Genomic DNA, 27147 nt, shown 5'->3' with positions numbered 1-27147 from the left:
GTCATTGTAACAGGTGGAGGTAATATCTCATTTTGGTTTGATTTGCATTTCCTTCATGATTAGTGATATAGAGCATATTCTTATGGACCTGTTGGCCATCTGTATGTCTTTGGAAAAATGTCTATTCAGGTGTTATGCCCATTTTTTAATTGGTATGACTTGTTTTTTGCTGTTGAGTTTTGAGTTCTTTCCATATTTTTGGATATTAGCTCCTATCAGGTATGTGATTTTCAAATATTTTCTTCCAGCTTGTTCATTTTGTTGATGGTTTCCTTTGCTGAGCAGAGGCTTTTTAGTTTGATGTAGTCCCGCTTAGTTAGTTTTTGCTTTTGTTCTGCTTTTGCTGTCGGATTAAAAGAACAAATTATTATCAAGACCTATGTCAGGTTGCTTAGTGTCTCTGCTTACTCCTGACAGTTCTCTGCTTTGAGGTATTACATGCAAGTTTTTAATCCATTTGAGTTAATATTTTTATAAAGTAGTGGTCCAGTTTTATTCTTTTGCATGTGGCTGTCCAGTTTTCCCAACACCATTTATTGAAGAGACCGTCCTTTCCTTATTGTATATTCTTGGCAATTTTGTCATAAGTTAATTGACCATATATGTGTGGGTTTATTCTGGGGTTTCTTCTGTTCCTGTGGTCTTTGTATCTGTTCTTATGCCGATAGTATACTGTTTTATTTTTTTAATTGTTATTTTTAATGAAAATATCTTATTATAATTTTGGCAGCTTTTTAAAGGATAATTTTCTTTTATTTAATGTTTACTCATTTATTTTGAGAGAGAGAGTGAGTGCGCATGAACTGGAGAGGGGCAGGGAGCCCACCACAGGGCTTGAGCTCGTGAACCGTGAGATCATGACCTGAGCGGAAATCATGAGTTGCACACTGAACCACCCGAGCCACCCAGGTGCCCTGTGTGTTCATTTATTTTCATTGAACTGCCTTGGCACACCATGATATGTTGGTTTCAGGTGTTGAACATAGTGATTTGACAAAACTTCCTTTTGTGCTCTGCTCACCACAAGGGCAGTTATCGTCTGTTCCATACAACACTATTACAAAACTGTTGCCTCTCTTCCCTGTGCTGTACCTTTTATCCCTGTATCTTACTCATACCATAACTGGAGTTTCTCCCTTCCCTTCACCCATTTTGCCATTCTCCCACCTCTCCTCTTTGGCTACCATCAGTTTGTTTTCTGTATTTAGTTATTTGTAGTTTGTTTATTTGTTTCAATACCATGCTGTTCTAATTACTGTAACTTCGCAATATAGTTTGAAATCAGGGAGCATTTTGCCTCCAGCTTTGTTTTCCTTGTTCAAGATCACTTCCACCATTCTGGCTCTTCTGTGGTTCCATACAAATTTTAGGATTGTTTGTTCTATTCCTGTGAAAAATGCCCTTGGAATCTTGATAGAGATTGCAATGAATCTGTATATTGCTTTGGGTAGTATGGGCATTTTAACAATATTAATTCTTCCTGTCCTTGAACATGGAGTATTTTTCCAATTATTTTTGTCTTCTTCCATTTCTTTCATTAATGTCTTATGGCTTTCAGTATAAGAGTCTTTCACTTTCTTGGATAAATGTATTCCCAAATATTTTATTCATTTGATACAAGTATAAATGGGATTATTATCTTAATTTCTCTTTCTGGTAGTTCATTTTTAGTGTATAGAAACACAACATATTTTTGTGTATTGATTTTGGACCCTGCAGCTTTACTTAATTTGTTTCTTAGTTCGAGCAGGTTTTTGGTAGAGTCTTCAGCACTTTTTATATGTAATATCGTGTCATATGCAAATAATGACAATTTAACTTCTTCCTTTCTTATTTAGATACACTTTATTTCTTTTTCTTGCTTAATTGCCCTGGTTAGGACTTGCAGTACTGTGTTGAGTAAGCGTGGCTAGAGTGAGCATTCTTGTCTTGTTTCTGATTGTAGAAGAGAAGCATTCGGCTTTTTACCACTGACTATGATGTTAGCTGTGGGCTTGTCATATATGGCTTTTATTATGTAGGGTCTATTCCCTCTTTCCTGCTTTATTGAGAATTTTTATCATAAATAGGTGTTGAATTTTTTCAAATGCTTTCTCTGCCTCTATTGAGTTGATCATATTTTGTTTTATCCTTCATTTTGTTAATGCGGCGTATCACATTGGTTGATTTGTAGACGTTGAGACCATCCTTGCTTCCCGGAATAAATCCCATTGGATCATGTTGTATGATTCTTTGAATGAATTGTTGAATGCGGCTTGCTCATATTTTGTTAAAGACTTTTACATCTGTGTTCATGAGGGATTTTGGCCTATAATCTTATTTTCTTGTGGCATCCGTATCTGCTTTTGGTTATCAAAATACACACACAAATGTTTGTATATGTACATATACAAGTTGGAAGTGTTCCCCTCTCTTACATTGTTTGAAAGAGTTTTAGAAGGATTGGTATTAATTCTTTGAATGTTTGGTAGAATTTACCAGTGAACGTGCTTGGTCCTAGACTTTTGTTTGTTGGGAGGTATTTTGACCATTGATTAAATCTTCTTACTAATGATCACTGTGTTCAGATTTTCCATGTTGTCATGATTCAGTCTAGGTAGATTGTAGCTTTCTGGGAATTCATCCATTTCTTGTAGGTTGTCCCATTTGTTGGCATATACTTGTTCAGTCTTTTGGGAGCTTTTGTGTTCCTGTGTTATCACTTGTAACATCTCTTTCATTTCTGATTTTGAATTGTCTTTTATCTAGCTACAGGTTTGTCAAATTGTTTTTCTTTTCAAAGAATCAGCTCTCAGTTTTGTTGATTTTTTTCTATTGTTTTTAAATCTCCGTTTATTTCTGCTTTAATCTTGCTTCTACTAACTTTGGACAGTTGTTTCTTCTGTAGTTCCTTGAGGTGTAGAGTTAGCCTGTCAGAGAATTTTTTTTTTCTTGAGATCCCCATTTATTGCTATGAACGTTCCTCTTAGAACGGCTTTTGTTGCATCCCATAAATTTTGGTGTGTTACATTTTCATTCTCATTTGTCTCAAGGCATTTTTAAATTTTTCTTTTGACTTCTCTGACCCATTTGGTTGTTTAGTAGCATGTTGTTTAATTTCTTGTTGTTGCTAGGTGTGCGTTTATAACCATTTTGTTAATTGTTTTCTGGATTTTTTTGTTTTTTTAGAAAGAGCAAGCAGAGGAGGGGAAGAGAGAGAGAGAGAGAGAGAGAGGGGCACAGAGAGAAAGAGTCTTAAGCAGGTCCATACCCAGCATATAGCCTGACACGGAGCTCAATCTCATGACATTGACATCATGACCTGAGCCAAAATCAAGAGTCAGACACCTAACTGACTGAGCCACCCAGGCATCCCATCCTGGCTGTTTTTGTAGTTCCTAATCTCTAATCCTCTGGGGCAGCCCTGGACTTTGACATTTAATAGGTCTAGACTTTGTGAGTGGAGATCTTGGTGTTTAGCTAGATCATCCGCCAACTGTCTCAACCATTGCAGCCAAGTTGTTTGGTGAGTTCATATTAGAGCTTACCAGACAGCCCGAGGCTGGTGCTCAGGTCCAGGAAACCCAATCAGCCCCGGGTGGATAGTAGTCATGAGCTCTGAACTGACCAGTGTAACCATTCCAAATTGTTAGAGTCTTTTGGTCAATATGGTATATGCCATAATTAGGAGTAGACAGGGTTATGTATTTCCTCCTATCAGAACCTCACTGCCCTTTGGCGAGTTGCATTGAAGGCAAGTCTCAGAATTCTGCCAAATTGGCAGAGATGTATTAGGAAGTAAGCCCAGAAAAGTCATACAGCTTGTTCCTTGGAGGCTTGAAGTCCCTCTTTGCTGCCCTCGCATACTCCAGGAGGCATCATGTAAAAGGTATACTATAAGAGCAGGCAATAATATTTTGATGACAGAATTGGTCATCTTTCTTCAATTTTTTTTTAATGTTTATTCATTCTTGAGAGAGGGAGAGAGGGAGTGAGAGAGAGAACGAATTAGGGAGGGGCAGAGGGAGAAGGAGACACAGAATCCGAAGCAGGCTCCAGCCTCTGAGCCGCCAGCACAGAGCCCAAAATAGGGCTCAAACTCATGGACCACAAGATCATGACCTGAGCCGAAGTCAGACGCTCAACCGGCTGAGCCACCCAGGCGTCCCAGAATTGGTCATGTTTCTAACTGAAAGCAAACACAGTTTTCTTGTCGCAAATGAGAGCTAGACCTTGGGTGCAGCTGGGTGCCGTATGAGGCTCCTAGGTGTTGCCACTCCTGATCTTTTCAGCCAGTCCTGCATCTTGAACACAACTATTTCACCAGTGGAAAATAATTTCATATGTGTCTAATGTTAGTGAACAGACTTACTGGTGTAGTTTCAGATAACCATGTTCGAGGTACTTCTGTGGCCTTTTCTCATGTGTGGAAGGTTGACTGGATGCCCTGGGGTGGGGCATTTCTGATTCGGACAAGAAATGTCTGCCTCTCATTAAAACAAACACACATGTGCCACTGATTTTGAAGGAGCTAATTAGCAAAAGAGTAGGAGTTAGATTAGAGAGAGGAACTTTAATATTCATACAAAATTTATGATCAGTGAACACACACATGCATGTGTACGTACTTAGAGATTTGAACTACCCTTTACGTCAGCCTGTTTACTGTGTTTATAACTTTATCTAGAAATTGTTGGTCAGATTTCATGGCTTGTGGGTGTATATTTAATTACAGTTCACTTCTGTTGCAGCTGGCCAGCTGAGAAGAAAGCGAGTGACCTTTATGTTGCCGCTGGGAAGCCTTTCTCAGCCCAGCGAGTCGGCCTCACTTCTGTCTTTGGAGTGATAGCAAGGCGGTCCCTTCCTCATTTTCAACTCTTCCTCCCCGTTGAGCCATCAGAGTCAGCTCTTCACTAGCGTTTCTGAAGGCATCCTTTCTCGTCTCACTTCTCGTCTGGTCTTTACCTGCTTTGGTTCCATATTGCCCTGTGGTCTCCAATGTGGGGACGTGGCATAGCACGGTGGTTGTGACGTCGCATAGCATGGTGGTTGTGACGTCAGATTCTGAAACGGACGTTAGGATTCAAATCTATGCTGTGTCGTTTGTTAGCTCTATAGCTTGGGCCTTAGTTTGCTCACCCGTTAAATGGGAGCGAGAACAGTATAGTGCTGTGCCGGGTACCATTAAGTGTTGTTTTCTCATGACTGCTTCTCTTCCTACTGCTGCTGTTCCCAGTTGGTTTACCATCTCTTTCTACCCTGTCCTGTTGGTCCTTCCAGACTTGGAGTTCACCCGGACCCTCCTGCAGCCAACAGTCTCGCACACCCCATCTTCCCCAACCCTTACATCCTTTGTTTTCTTCCTTCTTCCCAGCGAGGGATTCGCGTAAAGCTTATCCCAGTATTTACCCACCTGAGACCTACAGTGAGTATGTGGCATGAGCAGGACAAGAAAGCTTTTTTCAAGGCAGGTAGGTTAATGAGGATGCTTTCGTTGAATTTTACTCGGCTTAAAAACACATTCTTCCCTCTTGAAGCGCTGTTACAGGTTTTGCGTTGGGAGCCAGAACACCATCAGCTCTGCTATCACAGTCGTCACAGAAGGAACTTGAAACCCAGGTTGCTGCCAGGTTTTTTGTTTGTTTGTTTTTGTTTTTGTTTTTTTTTTATCGTCATTGGAGCTTTATTATAATTGTTATTGGGTTGTTGTTTTTCATCTTTGCTTCTTGTCATGCTTCTCCCGTGGATTTCCCACCCGTTGAGTCCATTGGGTACGTGCAGAACAGTCCACCTGAGCACAAACCCCTTTTATTATCACTGCCTCTTATGTGTCCCAGGGCACTGGTTTTAAGGTGATCGAGTAGCAGAAGATCACATTTCATTATGCTTTGGAGAAGAGAGTAATGGCATATTCCTTGCACGGTTGGCCTGTTCCTGCTAATGTGCACCAGAAAGGTATCATGATAAGAGAAGGGGTCCCCCCCCCTTTTGAACACAAGAAATAGAGCAATATTGCTGCTAAATAAAGTATCTTTCTGTTTGCAATACACCTAGGCATGTACGGCTGCTATCTGTAGAATATAAATCATCACATTTTTATCTCTAAGTGTCAAAGTCCACTTGATATTTAGTACACAAAGAACTCATTTATCGAATGCTACACAGATGTTTTATAAAAAATAATGCATTTTGGAGGAGGTTTTTTGTTTTTTTTTTATAATTTTTTTTTCAACGTTTTTTTATTTTTATTTTTGGGACAGAGAGAGACAGAGCATGAACGGGGGAGGGGCAGAGAGAGAGGGAGACACAGAATGGGAAACAGGCTCCAGGCTCCGAGCCATCAGCCCAGAGCCCGACGCGGGGCTCGAACTCCCGGACCGCGAGATAGTGACCTGTCTGAAGTCGGACGCTTAACCGACTGCGCCACCCAGGCGCCCCTGTTTTTTTTTTTTTAATAGGCACTCCACGTGAAGATAGCTTCAGGTCCATACTGGCATTGATGGTCAGCTTGCTTAGGGTAAAACAACTGTCAGGACTGTCCCAGGAACAGAAGATAGCTTCTGGTTTTATGCATGTTTTACGGTTTTTTTTTTAGGTTTAAAAGCCACAGAAGAGTGGCATACTTCAGGGCTGGGCACAGTCTGGCAGCTTCAGGCCAGTTGTGTTTGATCTGCACGTTTTAAACTCACATGTGTTGTTTGCTGGCATTTGAGTATCAAGGGATCGCACCTAGAACAACCCGGCATTTCTGGGTGTTGTGAAAAAGTGCAACAACCCTGGGTCCACGTTCTCAAACGGCACCTGCGGCCCAGAGCCAGATGGTGGCTGCTTGCCCTAGCTGGGGCAGGGGTGGAGGGACAGGTGTGGGGGGATTTCCTCTGGCCTGCTTTATTCATTAATGTGACCCTGCATCCCTGTCAGCCTATCGGCACTGAAGTTTGCCACCTCTTACTTGAGCATTACAGAGGAACAAACAAAACAAAGTTGGTGTTCAGGAGTAAACAGGATGCTTCGGGATTAAACAATATGCCGCGTGTGTCTTTTGGTGCCTACCTTTAAGACAAAAGAGAACTATGGATGTGTGTGTAAATTTTTTGAAACCGTGATTTATGAAGTGTATGTGCATAATCTCAGGAATGTATAATATTTCTGGAATGTGGGCAAATAGACTTTTATGCTAATGAGTACATACATAAATGAAAGAAATTACTATAAATTGTGTGTTATAATTTCTGCTCTTCAGAATGTGATATGTCATAGACATTCCAGACTGGACGGACCTGTTGGTAGCATCTCGTTCTAGTTCAGCACACTCCTTTGACTGGTCGGAAACTGAAGGCCAGACCCAGACAGTCCAGTGATTTGTCCAAGGCCATACGGTTAATAAGTGGTAACGTTGGGCCAGGATGCCTGTGGCCTGTTGGTGATGCCAGGCAGGTGTGGGCATTGGCGTATGCTATGGAGTAGATGGAGACAGAGCAGAACTTTGAAAGTGTGTGTGTGTGTCTTTTCTAATGTTGTCGTAGGTGGAAGTTCAAAGGAAAGTATTTTACTGTGTACAGATTCTGCGACCACTCTTCGCAAATCCTCTGTACCCCAGTCTCTGACCTACTGCTCTAGCAGAATCCAGGCAAATATTTCCTCTGGCCCCGTGGACCTTTCTACCAGATGCTCTAAGGAATTGAGCAGGCACTGCTTATAAAACTGAGCTAGTGGTCACTCTTCCCCTCCCTAGTCTGCTCGGTTTTCTAAGTGCTTGATCTTGGTCATTATTGACATATGATGAAAGTTGTCATGTTGTGTTCTCTGTTTTCTTCTCTGATTGCTCATGTTCTTGGATTCCAGGTCATTCTGTGTCTTAGAAATATTGGCCAGAAATTTCTGCCAAAATCATTTTCTTCTCATCTTCCCTGTTCCTGTGTTAGGTGAACCATCACCTTTTGTTAGGACTGTTGCAGCAGACTCTTAGTCGTACTTCTTCATCCTAGCTTAATCACGCTTCCAGTTCTTTGTCATCTCCATTGGTTTTCAACTTGGCTGTACTTGAGTCCTTTTGGGATTTTAAGACTTAGGTCTGGGCCTGGTGCCAAGAAATGGATTTAATTCAGTTAGCGGGAGGGCACTGGCGTCAGCATTTTCCAAAGCTTTCCAGAGTAGTTCTCCTGTGCATCTCCAGAGCTGACAAGAACTGCATGGTTGGTTTTCTATAAAACATATCCCATGGGTCACTCCACTGCTTCAGTGTCTCTGTTTTATGAATTGAGCCCCGACTCCTGCTTTGGCTCGGGAGGCCTTCACAGTTGGATCCTGACTGTTCCTCCAGCCTCACCTCTGGCCACCTCTTCTCCATACCTTCATATGCCGGGCACCAAGAAGAGCTTACATCTGTTCCTGGACCTCAGAAAGTTTCCTGATGATTCTATGGCCTGGCACATGTCGTTCGCTCCATCGAGCTCTCCCTCTCTGCTCTAGGAAAACCAAACCCCGTGTTGTTCACAAAGATCAGCTCCATTATAAGATGTTTCCTTCTCCCAAGTGATTACTTGTCATAGTATGTTGAGATGTACCTGCGTACTTGACTGTCTTGCACCTCTAGATGAGAGCTGTTCAGTAAAATTTTGTACAATGATGAAAACACTCTATGCTTTTCCAATGTGGTGGCCCAAATGCAGCTAGTAGCCACATGTGGCTCTTGAGCAGGGGAAGTATGAGGAACTGAGGAACTGCGTTTTTAGTTTGTGTTTAATTTTGGTTAGCATATCCACGTGGGATTCATGAGTACTGTTTTGGACAGCACAGATTTTGACTGTGAGCTCCTTGAGGGCAGAGGCTAAGTCTTGCTCTTGTTTCAGTCCCTGCGCTGCAGCGTGGTATATATTCACTGACATTCGCCACATGACCAAATGAATGATATAGGAGTCGTATCAAAAATCACTATCTTCTCTGATGCACACACCGTGGCACGCGCCGTTGACAAAAGTCCTACCAGTGAGCGTAACATACAAACTCAGGTTCGACTGTCCATGCAGATCTCGTTACACTCTTTTGCAGATGAAGAAACTGAGGATCAGAGTAGTGAAATGACTCTGCCTAGTCAAAATGACGAAAAATAAATCTGAATGTCTTCCAGTTGCTTTTAATTGCATTATAAACACATTTCTTCGGGTATTTTTAGATCTGGGTCTCTGAAAATACGAACCCCAGAGAGAACGTTCTGTGGCCTTACTTGTTGTTTATAGCCCATTCTGGTCTTTTCACATTCCTAGAGGTTGGCTTTTATCCTTTGGCCACTTACGTGTTGTCATTTCTCGGGTCTGGGGCTGTTGTTGGCTGGTACCAGGTTTCTTGATTTAGTACCGTCACCAAATCTGCCAACGACTGGAGGTCACGAGTTTGCCAGAAGACCATTCTTTCTTCTGTGCGGTTTTGAAGATGGACTGCAGAGTTTGAGTTTCTGGAGATGGGATGCATGTTCAGATTATTAAAGCTGAAGTTTAGCAGACCACAAGTCCAGGAGAGGGAATGGCATTAAGGTTCATCTAAGACCTTAATGTAAAATTGTCTTATAACCTGAAAGCTTTTTTTGTGCGGAGTCCAAATGAAAGCGCTGTTAGTGGGGGGGGGAGGGTAATTGCATTTTTGGTGGGTAGTGAATCTCCATTCTTACTTAGAAGAAGTCTATTTGATTAAATCCTTATAGCTTCCTTGCTCATTCTATTTCCTTTTCACTGTGTTATCAACAATAAGGTGATTTTACTTCGCGGGAACGTAAAATTTTTTTTGTGCAAACTATATACCACCCATTCACATAAATATCAGCCATGATAACCTTATGTCTTCCGTGCTGTGAACAAATACTGTGCATGTGCAATCTGCTTGACCTCACCTTGCCGAATGATTTTGCTGTGGGGAGGAACTAACACTGGGAGGAGTTAATTTTATGAAGGAACCAGAGAACTGTTGCCCTGAATTTTGTTGACTAGAATTCATTAACTTTATTCATTCAGGAAGATCCCTTAGCTGTATGTGTGAAGCTAATATGTTGTATGTCTCTTCCATCTCATCCAAAAAATAGAAATGAAGAAGGAGGGATGAAGAAAAGAGATGTATTAAATGTCTTTAATGGAATGGGCATACAGGTTACCAGGGGGGAAATACTGGGTCGACAGAGCAGTGTAATAAAAGGGAATCATTGCTGCCTCACGGCAAGTGCCGTATGCACATGGAACAAATAACAAGGGCATAGATCTGAAGAGCGATTAGTTTCTTCTTGGAGGAAGTGGCATTTATGGGCCAGGTGAGGACTGTTGAGGAGAGAAGAGGCAGAGTAAAATGGTAGGCTTGGCGATGAGAGAGGACAGGGCACGCAGTGGCATCCATTGGCGGTTGGATGGAAGTTGAGGGGCAGCAAGAGGTGCTACCAGAAGTCCAGAGAGCAGCCTCCATCAAGAACGACCCTCTGAGTACCTTCGGGCGTTTCACCTTGACTTTCTGGACCGTAGCGGGCTAAGAACTTTTTGAGCAAGGATGGGACCATGCGTCCGGGGAGCGTGGGACATGAAGCACCACATCCATTTGGAGAGGCATCCCCGTATCAAAAATACTAAGATGTGGTGAGAATTGAATCTGGGAATTGACAAAACTTCACCACTTGCATTTTTCAAGATGACTTAGTCTTCCCTATGGGTAGGTTTGAGGAGAGCACGTTCAAAGGCAAGAGGGAGCTTTGAGACGGCAATTGCAAGAGCCCCCGCGAGACTCTCTTGTGTGGGCTTGTGAGTCTTGCCTGGGAAGAGGAAGAGACAATGGGACAGGTGTGGCTGTTAGATGTGGTGGCAGAGGCAGCAAAGCTGCCTCCAGCATCTTCGGCCTCATCTGCCGGGTGGGTGGTAGTGACATTCACTGAGGGAAGGACCGTGGCAGGAGAAGTAGTTGGGAGAACGGAGGATGGCCGAGAAGTTGTTGGATAATGGACAGCGGCTGCCAAATGGAGCCACCAGACCAAATCAGAAAAGACGAAACACTGAATGACCTTGCTCACCTCGGCAACAGGTTTCAGGGCCTCGGTGAGGACAGAGGAGATGTGGGAGGTGAATAAATGGACACCAAGAGCGGAGATGGCTCTTTCCAGAAGTTGTGGAAAGAAGGAGAAAGGAAGCCACCTGGAACTAAGAGCAGAAGTTGCTTATTGTTTCCTAACAGAGATTTCAAGTCCTCACCAGAATCTTTGGTTTAAACCTTACTCGAAACTTTTAAATTGGAGAACTTGAAATCCCTTTCTCACTGGTGCTTAGTTAGCCGCAAGTTAGCGGCTTTTTGGAGGTAAGCAGAGCAGTCTGGATAGCGCGTGCCAGAAAGACCCGTAAACAAAACTAATAACCTTGTCATGGTGCTTGGGAGACCTTGGGTGTCTGGAGTTAGCCCCGTGTGGCTGGGAAAGCTCTCAGGCTTTTGCGGATATCAAGCATGCAGTGATTATTGGAAGTGTGTGTGTTTGACAAAGGTTTCTATCAAAATGTGAAGGCAAAACAAGTTGTGGTGCCAAGGCGGTCAAATGGTTTTCTAGAAAGTTCACTTAATGGCAATATCATGGCCCCCGATACAACCATAAGAAGTACAGTCGCTTTGAAAGGTTTCTGCCCTTTGTGTGGATACCGTGTAATTCTATCCTTTTTATGAATGTCCTCCTCACCCCTAAATTTGTGTGTGCTTTCCTAATGGAACACATTTCTACACTCAGTAACCATGTTAATTTATGGTGTAGTTTGGAATTCTAAGAAGTGAAAAAGGGGGAGGTAATACGCCTTCTCTTTGTTTTGCTCTAAAGAGGTTTTTCCTACTGGGTTCTTGACATCTTCCACCTTAGTTTATCTTTAATTTATCTTCAACTGAAACCATTTTGTCCTTTAGCTCTATTCTAATTACCTCTCGAAACGGTCAGATTTACAGGCAACACATGACGGGGAAAATGCAAAAACCCAGCCAGCCTCTCCTGACATCCAACAGCAGCGTTCGTCTAAATAGTGGAAAAGTTTATTTGCTTTTTCTGAGGATGTGCTAAGTGATTTTGCAGTTTGAGTGGTATGGCCTTCTAGCACTTAGGCCTGCATTTATTAAATAAATTTGTTCTCTAACTCATGTGTTAAGTGTGTATTATGAAACCTCAAAGCCAATTTCAGTGATGGCAATGTGCAAATATTTTTTAAATTATGTAATTAAATAGGACTTGGCCTGCGAGGTCTGCCGAAGTAATTTATTAATTGAATAGCCTGATTTAATTGTATGTTATTTTCGTTTATTCAGGAAAGTGACTGCATCTCTTGCACAGATAGGAGGAGCCTCTTGTATGCCTGTCACTGGAGGTGCCCAGGTCTCACCAAGAGATCTTTAGCACCCAATTACGTATTAACCAAGAAGAGGGGATTTGTTCTCTCTCTCCTCAGAACTCTGTTTTGATGTCTGAGTCTGGTGATTTTAAAGGAAAAAGGGGGGAAAACTGTTGCTGGGAAGAATTATTTGCGACTCAGTGTGTTTATCACTATATTATTTAAAAATGAATCATTCTTTTCTTCTTAAGTGTGCCACTGGCATGGGGTTACATAAGGTATGTGCATAAAAAGAGAAGCCCCTTTAATTCAACGTTAGCTACATCTAGCTATGGCTAAAGCCCTGCCGTATCTGTTTCCTTAAAATGTCATTTTAAAGGTATTGTGGTTTCAAAGCAGCAGCTGTGACTGAAAAGTATGTAAACTAAGCTGTTCTTGCTCATATCATTTTTATATTCTTATGTCAGACCAGAAGGCTGCTTTAAATTTATTTTTCATTGTGTATTAGTTCTAGAGCCTGTTTTTTTTTTCCCCTTCCATGGGAACATATGTTCTTTGGGACGTGCGATACTCATGCGCTTAAGAAAATAACAATTGTTGTGGTGGGGGGAAAGGTACCCAAAATAGTTTCTTATTTGGGTATTGTATTTGGGAGAAGATGAATTAAAAAAATTAACTCTCACAAAGTAGAACTCTGGGGCCTAGCATCTGTGTTTTAGGAAATGAAAGAATTCAGCCATACTGTACGAAGTCACGTGAAAGGCAGTAACTTTTAGAAGCCCAAATTGCTTTCCCAAAAGGAAAATATTTTTTGTTGCTATTAAATATAGTTTATATTGCTACTTCAGAACTTTTTTTTTTTCCAGTGGGGCCATTTACTTAAATTCTTAGTTAATATTTCTATATAGAAACGTCTTTGTTTCCAGAGCTCGCCTTTGCGAATTCCCATTTAATATGCGGTTGTGGATAAGTATTTATTCATACCATGTGGTACCCCACACCTGATCAAGTGACTGCATGGCGTCATGTCAGCCAGCAAAATATTTGAGTGACTTTTGAGTAATGGTGGCATAGAAGGTACAGAGGGTTGAAGGAAACAACAATAATGGGAAATTTTTTTCCTTTCCCATATATTTCAGCATGCATAATGCCTCAGCTCTGATGTGGAAATTTGGAACGTTGGAGAGAGAAATATTCCTTTTCCTAAAGAGTTGTAAAAGCAGAGTAGAAAGTATGAGCTATTAGAAATTTCCATGGTAAATATAATTTGATTACATATGTTGGTAATTTCCCCCAGAGCTCAGGATTTCACTTGGAGTGTTGTTTCACAGTGATATATTTCTTTCCAGCTTTTGAAAACAAATTTAGCCCTAAGAATTTGCCCTAAGATTCCACTGATTTGCCTCATGACTCCAGGCCCACATCCAGGTGCTCCAAGTCAGGGAAGTAACTTGAGGAAAGGTGGGTCTCTCATGAGCCCACTGTTATGCTTGACCCAGCCTTCCCATCTCATGCTGGACCCCAGGTAGTGGCTTCCTCCAGGCATAGGCTGGCCCTGGTGGTCCTCCCCTCCTAGCCTTGGAAAAGGTCTCAGAACGTCTAGGTTGATGGTCAAAGTAGGCATTAGATGCAGCAGACGTATTGGCCTTCTGAGATGGATGGCAGGTGGAGCATTGCAGTTGGGCACTATGGAGTCCCACTGTGCCTTGAAGATCCTAGGAGGTTCATGGTCATGGCCAAGGGTGTACTCAGACAGCTTGGGGGCAAAGGCTGTTTTCCAGCCAGTACGTGGATGTTTCAGTATTTTCACAACTCGTTGAGGTGACCACTGTGGAGCGGTTGAACGCGATCCCTGAGTACCTACCGCTCCTTTCCCAGCATGGAGACTGAGGTCTGGAGAAGCCGAGGAGCTCTCCACGTTCTTGGTGAGTTGCTGGTGGATCCAGTGAAGTGTCCTTTGTACTTCACTTTGCTCCCTCTTACCTGGGATGTAGAAATACCTTCTTTTTCACTGCTTTCAAACCAGAGTTGATCAAAGAGAGATTTTCTTAGGGATAAAACAGAGGAGCAAACCAAGATGTTGGAGCCCTGCAGTGAATGACTTCATAGAAGAAAGCTAGCTTAATTAGATTTTAGCCTCTGAACGAAGGGGCTGGCACAATTTATGGGACATTTGTGACTCCTTCCTCTGTCTTCCATGTCTCTTTGCTGGCCACAGGACCCGGCTCCAAAGTCTCCTTTTGACATGATGGATGTTTCATCCTCCCCTTCCAGTGGCCACATCCTCTAGCCACTGCTGTTCCACATTTGTGGGGAGTCAGAGGCTCTCGTTCCTCCTCCATTCACACCACTGGTGTGGCCTCAGGCACACGCTGAGTCAGCTTCCCAGGAGGATGGAGCTTGACTAGACTCTCATAGGTGCCTTTCAGCTCCGAAACATGTGCATTCTTTCTCTCGAACCTGAGATTTTCTCCATCTAAGCCTTATTTTTTCCACTTAAAAGTCTGGGTCACACAATTGGTGCAGGAAAAAAGGGAGTTTTTGTCACGAAGACCTGAAGACCTCTCACTGAATGTCCATTTCGGGGGGGGGGTCCCTCTTGTCCTTTTACTGGTAAAACTTGGTGAAAGAATTCCTGGTAACATAAACCTACTTCCTATTCTGATTGGAATTTGTACTTTTCTGTCCTCCTCCATCTCCTCGTCCTTGTCCTTGTCGTCCTCCTCCTCCCAATCATCATCGTCGTTGTCATCACTGACGAATCTCCATAGTATGACTGGGTGGTGTTTCTGTGGCCTTTTCCCCACCCCACTGAAGAAGCTCATGAAAGATTGTACGGTGTGGAAAGTGCCTTACCAATTAAATAAAAGCCTGGTTCATATAAAGAGGCCTGTTTCTATATGGAAAATATGAGCCTTTTTTTTTTTTTTTTTTTTTTTTACATGGACCAGGTGTGGATTAGTTCACTGAACCTTTCACCCAGCCGTATTCCCGCTTGTAATTCTTCTGAGGCATAGTTCAGCCAAGTCAAAGAAACATGTTATTAAAGGTGAGCTGAAAGGCATTTAAAAAATAAACAAACTGTTTAAGATCCTAAATCAGTAACAGAATCTATATGCACAGACTTGAAAAGTACAAGAAAATGTGTTTCAGTACCTTTCGCTTCCAGGCCAGATTCCCCTCCTGCCGTCCTTTGAACACGTCCCTCAAATCCTTATTGGTCATTGGTGGGATAAACTGTGGACACTGAGCTTGGGTTTGTCACTCTTGAATAGCTAATGACTTAGCCTCTACTGAGGTAGGTGAAATGAAACTCTAGTCTGCTAGAAACTCTAGTCTATTCTCCACCCAGTAGTGAGGGGGGAAAATATGAACTTTGCTTTTGTTTTAACACCGTGTTCTTAAGAAGTTTAAAATCTGATATACATTCCCTCCTTTTTTCTACCTTTCAGCGTGGCAGATCACCAGATAGTATTAACAGCCTGTAGAGATGGCAGAAATGAGGTGTAGGAAGTTTTAGATTTACTTAAGTTGTATTATCTCCGTGCATGATAACAGTGACTTCAGCACTCACTAGGTGCCAGTCACGTGTGCAAGCACTTTTCTCCATTAACGCGTTTATTCCTCAGAAGCACATTATGTACTATAATTAAGCCTGTTTTACAGAAGAGGACACCGAGGGACAGAGAATTTGAGTAATTTGCCTGAGATCACAAGGCCAGTAAGCAGCAGAGCTGAGTTTTGAACTCTGGCACTTGAGTCTGTGCTCATAACGACCGAACTATCCTAGATTAAACTAGACTGTGCAGTACGATATTATATAGTATTTAGTTTTAATTGAGGCAACCCAAGGAAGCATTAAGAAATAAAGAGATGCGGGGTGCCTGTCAAGTCTGTTAAGCGTCGGACTTCGGCTTGGGTGATGATTGTAGGGTTTGTGAGTTCGAGCCCCACGTCGGGCTCTCTGCTATCAGCGTGGAGCCTGCTTTGGATCCTCTGTTGCCCTATCTCTCTGCCTCCCCCCCCCCAAAAGTAAATAAACGTTAAAAAAAAAAAAGAAATTCACTCTGTACATGGTCAGCCTTGGCGTCCTCCCCCCATCCGCTGACATTTTTCCCTAATTAAAAAAAATTTTTTTCTGTTTTCTTTCGGTGGTTTTTACATTCTGGCCTGTTCCCAGTGAAAGGACTGGGAATCAAGCGTTTGCATCCTGTTGTCCTGCTTCTCCCTTGATTATCTTACATTTTCATTGTGATTGTGGAATTCTGGAAAGCCATTCTCCCAGTTTTAAAGTAATTCCAGAAAATAGGAACAAAGGAGGAGAGGCAATTTTGGGGGTGGGTCTTCCTGGGCTACCCCTTCTGAGGCACGCAGTTCCTTCCAAGGGGACCTGGTAGCCCCAGATCTCCCTAGTGGACACAGTGCACCTCTCAGAAACTGAAATCATCAGTTGAAAAGAATCACCCCCACCCTACCCCCGCCGCCTTACGTGACAGAAACGGGAGCGAGTTCAGGCAACAGCTTCATCTATTGCACTTCTGAGTAGCTTTGCTTCGTTGAAGACCATATGCTGAGCTTGTCAAAGTCATCTGCCCGTTTCAGCCATTCTTGTTTTAGGAACGTTAACTTGCTGTATTGGGGAAGCAGCATCATATGTGAACAGCCATGCCAGGCTTCTACCAAATGTCCCTGGTCCTCTATCAAGTTCCGGGGGTATTTAGCGGCGTTTTATTGTCATGAGGATTAAAGACCCCCTCGCATCAGTATTCTCAGTGTAGCATCCTGTAAATATCAGAACCCTTCCTACCTAAGGAGCCAGGAGGGTGAGTCCCACGTGGTTCTAAGTTACATTGGCGTTTGTGGGTGTGTTTCTAGTGGGATCTGGAGAGGTGGTGAGGTGCGGAAAAGCCCAGAGAGAGGTCAAAGTTGAGTGGAAAAGGGAACTGGGGTCTGCCAGTGTCCGAGAATTCAGGAAGAGAGGCATGGGAAAGGAAGTGGAATGAAAAGGTGCCAGGAAAAGTTGCCTCATCATTTGGCATTTTTCTGTTGGCCAAAAGGTAAGTTTCTACTTTTAAGTCATTTGCAAACCCTGTAGGCACGTAGCTGCCAAGTTTTGCAGTTTAAGGACCACTAAGGTGGTCACTGGGTAATACCGGGAGGCTGTTATTTTCAGGGAAGGACTTCTGGGAGGTCTTCCCGCCTGAGTGACTACAGGAGTGGGTTCATTCTCGAACCCACTGTCTCGCTGACAGTAAAATTGAACCATGGAGCCGCTCGGGGTCTCCTCTGTATGCACCCAGGTGTAAGCTATGGTGCATATAATAGCGGGAATAGAGGAACCACAGTGACACCCAGGAATGTTTTTATTCCACGTACGTGCTGGTTAATGTCGCTCATTTCATACGTATGGACTGAACAACTGCCGTATGTAGCTTCTGCTGAGTACTGGCATGCAATACGGCACGCAGGACAGATAAAATCCTTGCCTTCGTGGAGTTTACAGTCTGATAATTTGTCCTAAAACTGAAGTGCGCACAGTCAAGATTAACACGACTGGCTTTATCTGTGTCCTAACCTTTCCCAGCAAAACCAAACAAAATCAGTTTCGCGGCAGATTGGAGCCACCAGGGGCCAGATGTGGCCATGGGAAGAACGTCTTGGAGAGCATGTCATCTGGCTACAGCTGTGTTAACCTAGGTCTGCTGGGCAGCCGGGATTCGTGTCTGCCAACCGGTGGCCTGACACTAGGACACTAGTGCGGGCTTAAACAATTAGCGGAAGCCCTTGCTCGGTGGCTGGATCCACTGTGTGTGTCCTGAGATTACCACTGCTGTCCAGACCAGGAGCCTCCATGGTCTTGGGCAGAAACACCCGGAAGGGAATCGACAATCAGCGCGTTGAGAAACTAGGCACGGCTTTCTTATCCCGGAACACGGAGAGAGATGCGGGGAAGGTAGAAAATCATGGTCAGCAAGAAAACGGAAGTAAACCAGACATGGCCTCCCGCATGCAAGTTTTGATTTCCGCCAAGAGCGCTTTCCTGGTAGGTACTGCCTGCCTCCAGTGTGGCCCTGCAGAAAAGCAGAGAGTTGGCCTATAAGAGTAGCTTTCTCCCAGTTATTATTCTTTTTGGATTGTTGCCTCTCTGTGAGACCCATTTATGATGACCCGTGTTGATTTTGCCCAGAGATCTGCATTAAAAGTCTTAATTCCCACCTTTGAAAGCGTTGGGATACCTACAGATGTGCAATAACTTTTCAGATATCTGTTATATCTGCCTTCCCAAATAAGTACGTAAATAAATTAAATGCTTCAGGCAACCTGTGTATAGAAGAGTTTTTTTTTTTTTTTTTTTTTTTTTAATTAAATCGTAAACCGTCTGGTTTAATGTACTAGGCAGGTTCTGTCCTTCTCTGGGAAAATGATGATTTTGGTCATCCACTGTCCAGCAAGCCCCAGACCCCACAGCACTTGCTCAGGAAATGTTTGTAGAACAAACCAAATGAGGAAAATTTCCAGTCAGCATGTAGACTTTCAAGGATGGTGATCCAACATGAGTGGATCCAACATGAATGAAGTTCTTTCAAATAGTAAGTAGGGGGAAATAACCCACAATGTAGAGCAAAAAGACAAAAAAAAAAAAGTGAAGGTCTAATGGGAATAATTTCAGAATTTGCCTTTCAGATGCCTGCTTCTAGTGTCTGATTATAGCCGAAAGCACGAGAGGGTAGAGATTCAAGTTTTGAAGGGGGCTTCTCTTGAGCCTAAGTATTTCTGCACGTGTGGGGATGTCTTTATCACAGTGAGGTTCAACAAAATACTTGAGGTGGGGAAAATTTTTAAGATACCAGTTTATGTGTAAAAATCCACTTTTGCATTCTTAGTGCATTGTGTAAATTTGCCGTGCAGGAAACATAAGTGAAGCCATTTGGTTTTGTGGCATTGGTGTGGGCTGGCTAAGGGGGTGGGGGGGGGGATAAAGTTGAGGCATTGATACAGTATGGGGAGAGCCAGATGGTTGTATTACACATCTTTTGTGTTCTTGTTTGCTTCTTAAAGCAGTTGCAGAATTTTGCCCTTGGCGGTATTTTCTTCATGCTTGTATGTTCTGCTCTGAATTTACTTTTTTGTCAGAGTACTTTGAAGAAAAGCCTTGCTCTAAAAAAAAAAAAAAAAAAAAAAAAAAAAAAAAAAAAAGAAAAGGAAAAAAAGTGTTTTTTTTTTATTTACGTTATAAACTTGTGAAGTCAACAGTGTATTTATAAACACATTTTTTTTAAATGTTAAGTACGTTAGTAAATAGTGGGAGGAGCTGCTTTTCTTCTTGCTTATTAGCCCACTGATTTCAGCCACATGATGTCAATTCAGAGAAAGATTTTTGCAAAATTATAAATGTAGAGTTGACGACAGAGGGATGGAGGGAGAGAGGCAGAATAGATAGGTTGTTTTTCAGTAGTAATGAGGCTCATCTGATTAGAAATTTTAACTTTTTCTATTACTTACAGCCACTTCTCAGGTTGTGGTTTACCTATTGTGTTTTATCAGCAAGCCTGAGTTGGTGGGATTTAAGTTAAGTGAGAACGCTTGGGGATAGGTTGGTGGCTTTCTTTCCTTTAGCCTGGGTGTTTGGCTGGCTTTCCTTAGAACTGTGGATCACCCCACCATTGAAATTTATATTTATTTCCTACTGAAAGCAAATTATGTTTTGCGATCACCAGTGGCAAGGGATAGTTAAGATGTCCTAACTGCATATAAGAGATGATATTTTATCACTGAACGCTTTTAATAAGGAATTGCTTTGTAGCTTTTTTTCCCCCTGTTGTGATAGAATGGTTCAGAATAATTTAATGTCCTTTCCACAATCCCAGTGTATCTCGTTTTTCTTTGCTCAAATGAGAGAAGAGCACACACTCGGGATCCTTGGGCACCGGTTTATTCTCTGTCGTGCACAGATTTCCAGCCTGAGTTGGAACCTGCCGTCCCTGATGAGAAGACAGGAAACTTACAGTCCTCACCTTATTGAAATCTCTGCCTCTTTAAGTCACAAGTCCGAGGCGACTCCTTCCAATAATGAAGCCATTGTGCGCATCCTATCTGATCCGTTCTTGAAATGTTTTAGTAAGTCTATCTTACAACATTATAAGAAGATAATCAGCAGCCTTAGAAGGTCCCCATCTGGACTGTAGAGTTCTTTTACTGAAAGATGTTTTGCCTTTTTGAGATAGCTCTCGCGTTTCATCATCTGTTCCGCTGAGATGAAGTGCATATGAAAAGTCAGTGACTCTGAATCCATCTGTTGTTATTATTTTCCACTGATAATTGGCTTGAACAATGAAATGTCTGTGTCTGCAGCCTTTGAAACTGTACACCCTGTTTATTTTCTGGAGGCCTCCCTGCGACTCCCCCGCCCCCATTTTTTCTTCCTTCATTCTCGCTCAAGCTTACAGCCAGTGGCGCTCGTGTGAGGATGACATCTTTGACTCTGTGCATCAGTATGTGTCACTCAGCATCTAAAGCTTGCATGCGGATTTTTGTCACAATCCCTGTGTCTGTGCCGTTGGCTCCAGTATCCAGCACTCGTTCATGGATCCCTTACCTGGACTGTCTGCTTTATTTCACTGTCCTCATTAAAATATTAATTTCGGGTGCGGTATCTAATACCTATGGAATTAGATACTACCTATAATTGTATAATATATTCAGTTGCATCCAGGTTTGCACGATACAGAGCATTAATATTGGATTCCACTAACAGCACTTCCATTAGCTTGCTCAACCAGTATGAGATATAGATGAGCTGGGAAGCATAACTACCCTCCAGAACTGCCAAAACAGTCATTAGAAGCTCCATTGGGATGGACAGAGGCTTTTTCACAGTGATATACTGATTAAATTTTGTTCTATGGTTTATTTGCATCAAGGTTAGACGACTATCGTCTGGGGAAGTGGGTTATCTAACACCTTATTTGGAAGGTCATTTCGAGACAAAATAGTGAATAGAATAGGCGTCTTTCGTTTCTTTGGGAACCCTTCTTAGGAACCTGTGTTTTATTCTTTGGTGGTGGGGGGGGTTGGGAATCTTTAAAACGTTTTTTTTCTCTTTTCTCCAAGTTATGCCATAATGTATGTTTGAGATGGGTTTCTCTGCCTGTTTGTAATTTTCCCCCCAACTTTTTGGTAGTATTCATTTGCTTTTGCAGTAGAATGATACGGTCAGAAAGCAGTGTCGTGTTAATAAAACAGAACCTGGTTTCGAAATAGAAAGCTGCCTTATTTCCCTTGGCTGGCGTAAGTGCTGTACGTTCTCTGAGGCTGTGAAGGATGTGTGACCTACCCTTTCTGGTCCAAGCAGTAATGTAATGACACATCCTATAGCATTGCTGGATTTGCCCCCAACTTTACTATGTGGCGTTAGAAGGAAGTAGGTGAACATAATCTTATTTATGTTTCAATCGAAGTCATTTAATGCTACAAAAGTTAGTAAAAAATAATTAAGTTACTAAGGCCAACATGTGGCTGAAACATATGAGAGAGGTTAGAGGGGAGTGAGCTGAGTCCCTAGGCGGAGGAAAGAGGAAAGGCCCTTGTGAAGTCCCAATGCCTACGTGTTTTTCCTTTGGCTTCAATTCCTCGGTTCTCAGGACAAATTATGTTGAGGTATGGCATATTTTCTGCCGAAATGGAGAAAATTGTTGACTGTAATTATGTTATTTAATTGAAATTATAAGTGGTTGAGGCCACTCAGTTAAAAGCATCCGTGCTAATATATGGATAATGTTTTTAAATGAGTGGTCATGTATTGATGACATTTGAAAGGCAGGCATTTGGGGTGTGATTTTGGAAGACACAAATTATGTTCCTTAAATCATTAGTGAACTAACGAGCGTAAAGTGGCATGGTTTTTGTTTATCTGCTCTCATTAAATATGTGCCCCTATTATCTGTGTAACTGTGTAGATTCATGTACATACATGTGTAGGTGTGTGTAATTTATATATGTAAAATTTTATGCATATGTAAAATAGACCTTTCATTAGCATCAGTTCATAGTGCAAAAAAGCACACACAAAAAAACCCAGAATATATCAGGTATATCTCTGACCTTATATTGTGACTGAGAAATGTGATTGTTGATCACTTCCACGGAATGTTAGAGATTTAAATAGAAGCTATAGTAAAACTCCAGTGATGTGTCTTATCCCAACTTCTTTTTGAAGTAGCTGGAGGTAAAACAATAGCACTATATTTTCTACCCCCTTACTCCCCCCCCCCACTCCAGGAGTGAGTTCTTAATTACTAATGAATGCAATTCATTTTAATTGTTATTATAGCAACATAACATTTAAGTGTCTCCTGTTCAGTCCTTGTGCCCTGGAACAGGCGGTGTCTCCTGTCAGAGAGAGGACAGGTAGAAGGCACAGCAGGCGTCTGATTGAGCCAGTTATTCATTTGCTGAGTGTTTGTGTTTATGCAAAGGGGCCTCTTCCTGCATATTTAATCTAGAGTAAGGCAGTGGCTTTTGTTGTGTTGAGCCCACATACCTTCAGTCCTTCCTCACACTGCCGCCAGCTTGGGATCCCTGAGAGCCCGCAGGCTTCCAAGCGCCTGTAGTTTCTCCCTTACAAACTCTCAACTTTCTTCCGTTGTGTGAAAATTGCCTCTCCGGCCCCAAAGCTTTCCTTCCTCAGCATGAACGGGTAAGTGTGTGCGAAAGCCAAGGCTGATACTTTGTTTCATTTTACAAATGTTGAGAGGCTACTTTCCTGCTCTTCTGGGCGCCTCCTGCCAGCGACCTGGGTCCTGGTTCCTGGGCCGTTGTCAGTTGCTGGCTGCATTGATATAGACAAGTGCAGGTGCCTCTTAGGAACCGTGGCTGGATTTTGGACTGGCCGAGAGAGCCTCTTTGGAACCGGGGTGGGGGGAGGGGGGGTAAGCGGGGGGGGGGGGGAGAGAAAGAGAGAGAGGAACAGCTTTATTATTCTTTGTCCTAACAAATCCTGTTTTGTAACTGTCCTGGAGATAATGCTGCCATTGTTTGCTAAAAGCCTTCAAACAGTGTGGAAGACCGAACTGTAAGAAAGCAGTGAAACTCTGCTGCTGTATTGTCTATACCCGGGCCAGGGTCCTCCCCGAAGCTCTGTGCCGGAATAGGAAGGGTTTTCTTCAGTGGAAATCGAGTCGTCTCTTCATTGATATTAATAGCACACTAGAGAGGTTGGCCATGATGCTCAGAGAGGCGGTCGGGAGGGAAGGAAATCTGATCTTGCTGGGGGTGTGTGTGTGTGTGGGGGGGGAATGACAGCCTCTTGGCCCCACCGTAGAGGAGACATCCATCCAGGCTCAGCCTGCATAATGGCATCCTGGCTTAACTGTTTGCTCTAGGAATTTTAATCTTGAGCTGTTTGTTTTACTATCTGGGGTCTTGCTATTTTTTGTTCCTGTACTGTCTTTAGAAAGCACCATATTCAGGGTCTAATCCAATCTTTTAAAAAAGTGGATTAAAAAAAAAGACTCAGAGAAATTGATGTACTGTGCACTTAGATCATTCTGGGCTATGGTGGTAGGATTCTGCTTTCTTTTAGAGTGTTATAATTTCAAAAATGACTCGCCACAACTAAGAAGGATGCACCATCCAAGGAAGAGATGTCCTATGTAAAGATATTTCAGGGACCAGGAATTGTGTCCAGGGTCTAAAAGGAGTTTTCATTACCAGTTAACTGTTGCCTCTGCTTGAGTAACTCTTTTCAACAGAAGAGTGTGCTGTTCTCCCGCAGGTTGGAAACTGTGAGAATTTAAATAAAATTTCATCAACCTTATTAAAATATGTAGGGAGTTGGGTCTTCTTGGGTACAAATCAGTCTAGAGACTTCGAAGCATTTATTAACAGTGAGGCTGCTGAAGGTTTTTAATAATAAAATTACAAATACCCTATCTAATTGTAAGTATATGACTTTTATACTCGGTTTTTAAGGGGAAAAATACTTTTTTTTATGAGGAAAAGTAACTCCGTGAGAGCACCTTCTGTGATTAGTGCTATTGTATTCTTAAATTTTGATTGATAGAGATAATAGTTTTCACTTAAAAATACAGACAGGTACTTTAACTTTCCATGACAATAGCTATTTGCATTTCTTTTATCTTTTTGTTTAACATTTGTGGGGGTTGGGATGGATTTGATTATTAACTCTTATTGCACACTAAAGGTAAATCTAAAACAAAGGCTTTGTTAGAGCTTCAAAGAGAAAACAGCAAATATTGTTTTTAGGTTTCAACATTTAAAGGCTGTTAAAGGATACCTATAAAATATTTTCACATGACCACGGCCAGGGTTTTACTTTTCTGTAAGGTAAGAGAGAGTAGTTTCTCCCAGTGAGATGGACCCATGTGGAGCTGTCGCTGGGCTGACTGCCAGCCTCCAGTAATCTCGCCGGTTCGCCTTGGCTGGGGTTGCCTGTATCCTGTGGCTTAACCTTCGAGTTGTTTTAGGTTTTTCTTACTAGAATGGACCCCAAAGTTAGGTTCCATGATCTGGCGAGAGTCACAGAGGGTAAGGAGAAAGGAAACAAAGTGTTCCGCGCAGCCATAGGAGGGGACGTTGGGGCATGGTGGTTGATTTCTTTGGTAGACCCAAGTACAAGAAATGTAGCACTTGTAACCCAGCAGGCCTGGGTGGTGTCCTAGAGGCCCGAACTGTACAGCTCTAACTTTTTCTTTCTTTCCTTTTCAGTTTCCTTCTTTTGTTTTTCCTTCCCCCACCTCTTTGGTACTCCTGACGTCTCTCCCTATTTCTTCTTTTTCTTATTTCTTTTTTCTCTTCCTTCCCTGCCCTCTTTGCTTTTTTTTTTTTCCCCCTGTAAGCCTGACTCAATATTGAAGTTATTAGAGCAGGGTGCCGGGTGTGGGGGGGGGATCTTTGTGGTTGATTTCGGAGTGGATTTTCTTGTCTCGAGTGCAGAAAATGAAGTGACCCTTGTACTATCATTTTTCAGCTAGGCAAATTTGTGTTGATACGCTTCTGTTTTTCTAAGAAATGTTTGAAAAGACATTAAAATCCACGTGTTAGGAGTCACTGGTTAGAGACAGCAGTCTCTGGGAAATTGGCCCGTATAGACCTTCTGTTTTCTTTGATGAAGTCTATGTCCTTTGACTGGAGTATTTGGGGTGTTGGAAGTTTGAACCGTGTTCCTGGGCTTTAAGAGAAAGCATTCTCTAGCCAGAGACAGATTACTGGACTTTAAGGAAAGCATCTGCTACCTTCATTGTGGGCCAGGAGCTGGCCCTGACATCCTCGCATCCCCGATAACACTGATGGACAGTGGATTTAAGGCATCACTTGGGGGACTGAAGGTTAAGGTGAAAAATGTTGGTCATCCTTCATGGTCCCTTTGTATAATTGTATAAAATGAAACACAATGCAGAAGTCCTGATGCAAAGCATTCCCTTTAGCTGCCATGAAAGAACGCGGGGAAATACTCATAGTGGGAAAAGTAGAGAATATATTGTTCATTTTCAGCCTTGTGAAACGAAGTCAAACCTCCATGTTTACCTGCAATTGGTTCCAACTGGGCCATGCCAGTTGGCATTATGTATTATTTATTACATGGATTAAATTAGGGGCCAAAGACACCCAAACGAAGTATTACATTGAAGCATTGTGGTAACCTAAGAGGTCTACAGAATAAAATTCTTAAGGAGTGGGGGGATGGGGGTTGGGAAGGTGGAGGAAGAGGAGAGTACCTTAAGTTTTCTAATGAATGGGTTGCTGCTGAAGATTGGTGTCTTACCCACGGTCTTTATGGTCAGCACATTGATTCAGATAAACAACACTCTTGCGAACAGCAGTGAGGAGGCCACACCAGGATCACTTGTAGTTGTTCACAGGATCTTAACTGTACAGAGAATGACATAAAGGAAAATAAGTCATTTCTATTTACCGTATTCCTGGCTCACTTTTAAAACCTAAAACCAATAGGAAACTTCAGAAAGAGAGGAAAAAGAAAACGCAATTCAGATGGTAACGGCGTTTTAAAAGAAGAGAAGTGGGCTGGAGGGGAATATTTTTCTTTTATCTTAAAAAAAAACAGCTTCACATAATTTTAGTTTTGATGCTTGTGCTGTGAGTAAGCATTCAGGTAAACAGTTGATATATTTGATAAATAAAAGTGATTGTTTAACAAAGAAAAAAGAAAATAGTTCTGGAAATGGAAGTTTTACACTTTGGAAGAAAAATGAACTGCAGACTGTTGTCCTAGTTGTTGATTTCTGATTCTTCTAGGCTCGTAGTGATGCAGACTCAGGCCCCAGTTCTAATCCCTAATTTTCTTGTCTGTTATATTGACACATTTCATTTAATTTAGCATGATGGCAAACAGCTGTTGAACTATTCATCTTTTCTCTGCAATGCTAGAAAAGTACCTTTCCGATTACTTGGCTAATGTATCCTAAAAACTAAAATCGACAGAAATAAATAAATGAGTGGTCAAATGTGGATACGCATTAAAATTTATGGAACCTCAGAATGGAGGAAACCATGATTTGTATCCCACTGCCAATTTTTTTTTTGTATGAGTAAAAATTAAAAGTAGCCAATTCTGTATTGCTTTAGTAATTGTACGTTGGAGGGTCACTTGTATAATTTTGTTTCCCTAGGGGAAAATTACACTTGTAAAATCTATGAGGGTAAATCAGCTTATAATTTTGCTCTGTGTTTGTTCACTGACACACGGTACTGTGTAGACAGGTGCGTGGAGAAATAGCCCATTTCTTACCCGAAATCCTCCTACAGGTTTGAATACAGGGTTCAAGATAACTTTATTCAAAGTAGGCATTTTTGCAGTGTGTTT

The 27147-nt window shown here is 42.2% G+C and overlaps 1 protein-coding gene across 5 annotated transcripts in view; it reads left to right on the top strand.

Annotated features, from left to right (window-relative positions):
- FOXP1 (forkhead box P1) overlaps positions 1-27147 on the top strand; it is a 594085-nt gene that overhangs the window by 237310 nt on the left and 329628 nt on the right. The window contains exon 1 of one of the 5 annotated variants that reach the window (XM_047096084.1): positions 22861-23001. The exons of the other annotated variants lie outside the window; for them this stretch is intronic. The gene's annotated coding sequence lies outside the window, so the exon portion shown is untranslated. Of the gene's footprint in view, positions 1-22860; positions 23002-27147 lie in introns of those variants that run through there. 5 annotated transcript variants of the gene reach the window in all.

The sequence above is a fragment of the Lynx rufus genome, unplaced genomic scaffold, assembly GCF_022079265.1.
Source record: "Lynx rufus isolate CCGP_SWC_20201006 ecotype Redwood Valley unplaced genomic scaffold, mLynRuf1.p SCAF_4, whole genome shotgun sequence".
Taxonomy (NCBI): Eukaryota; Metazoa; Chordata; class Mammalia; order Carnivora; family Felidae; genus Lynx; species Lynx rufus.
The sequence above is the reverse complement of the archived record's forward strand: the minus strand, read 5'-3'. Positions and strand labels throughout refer to the sequence as shown.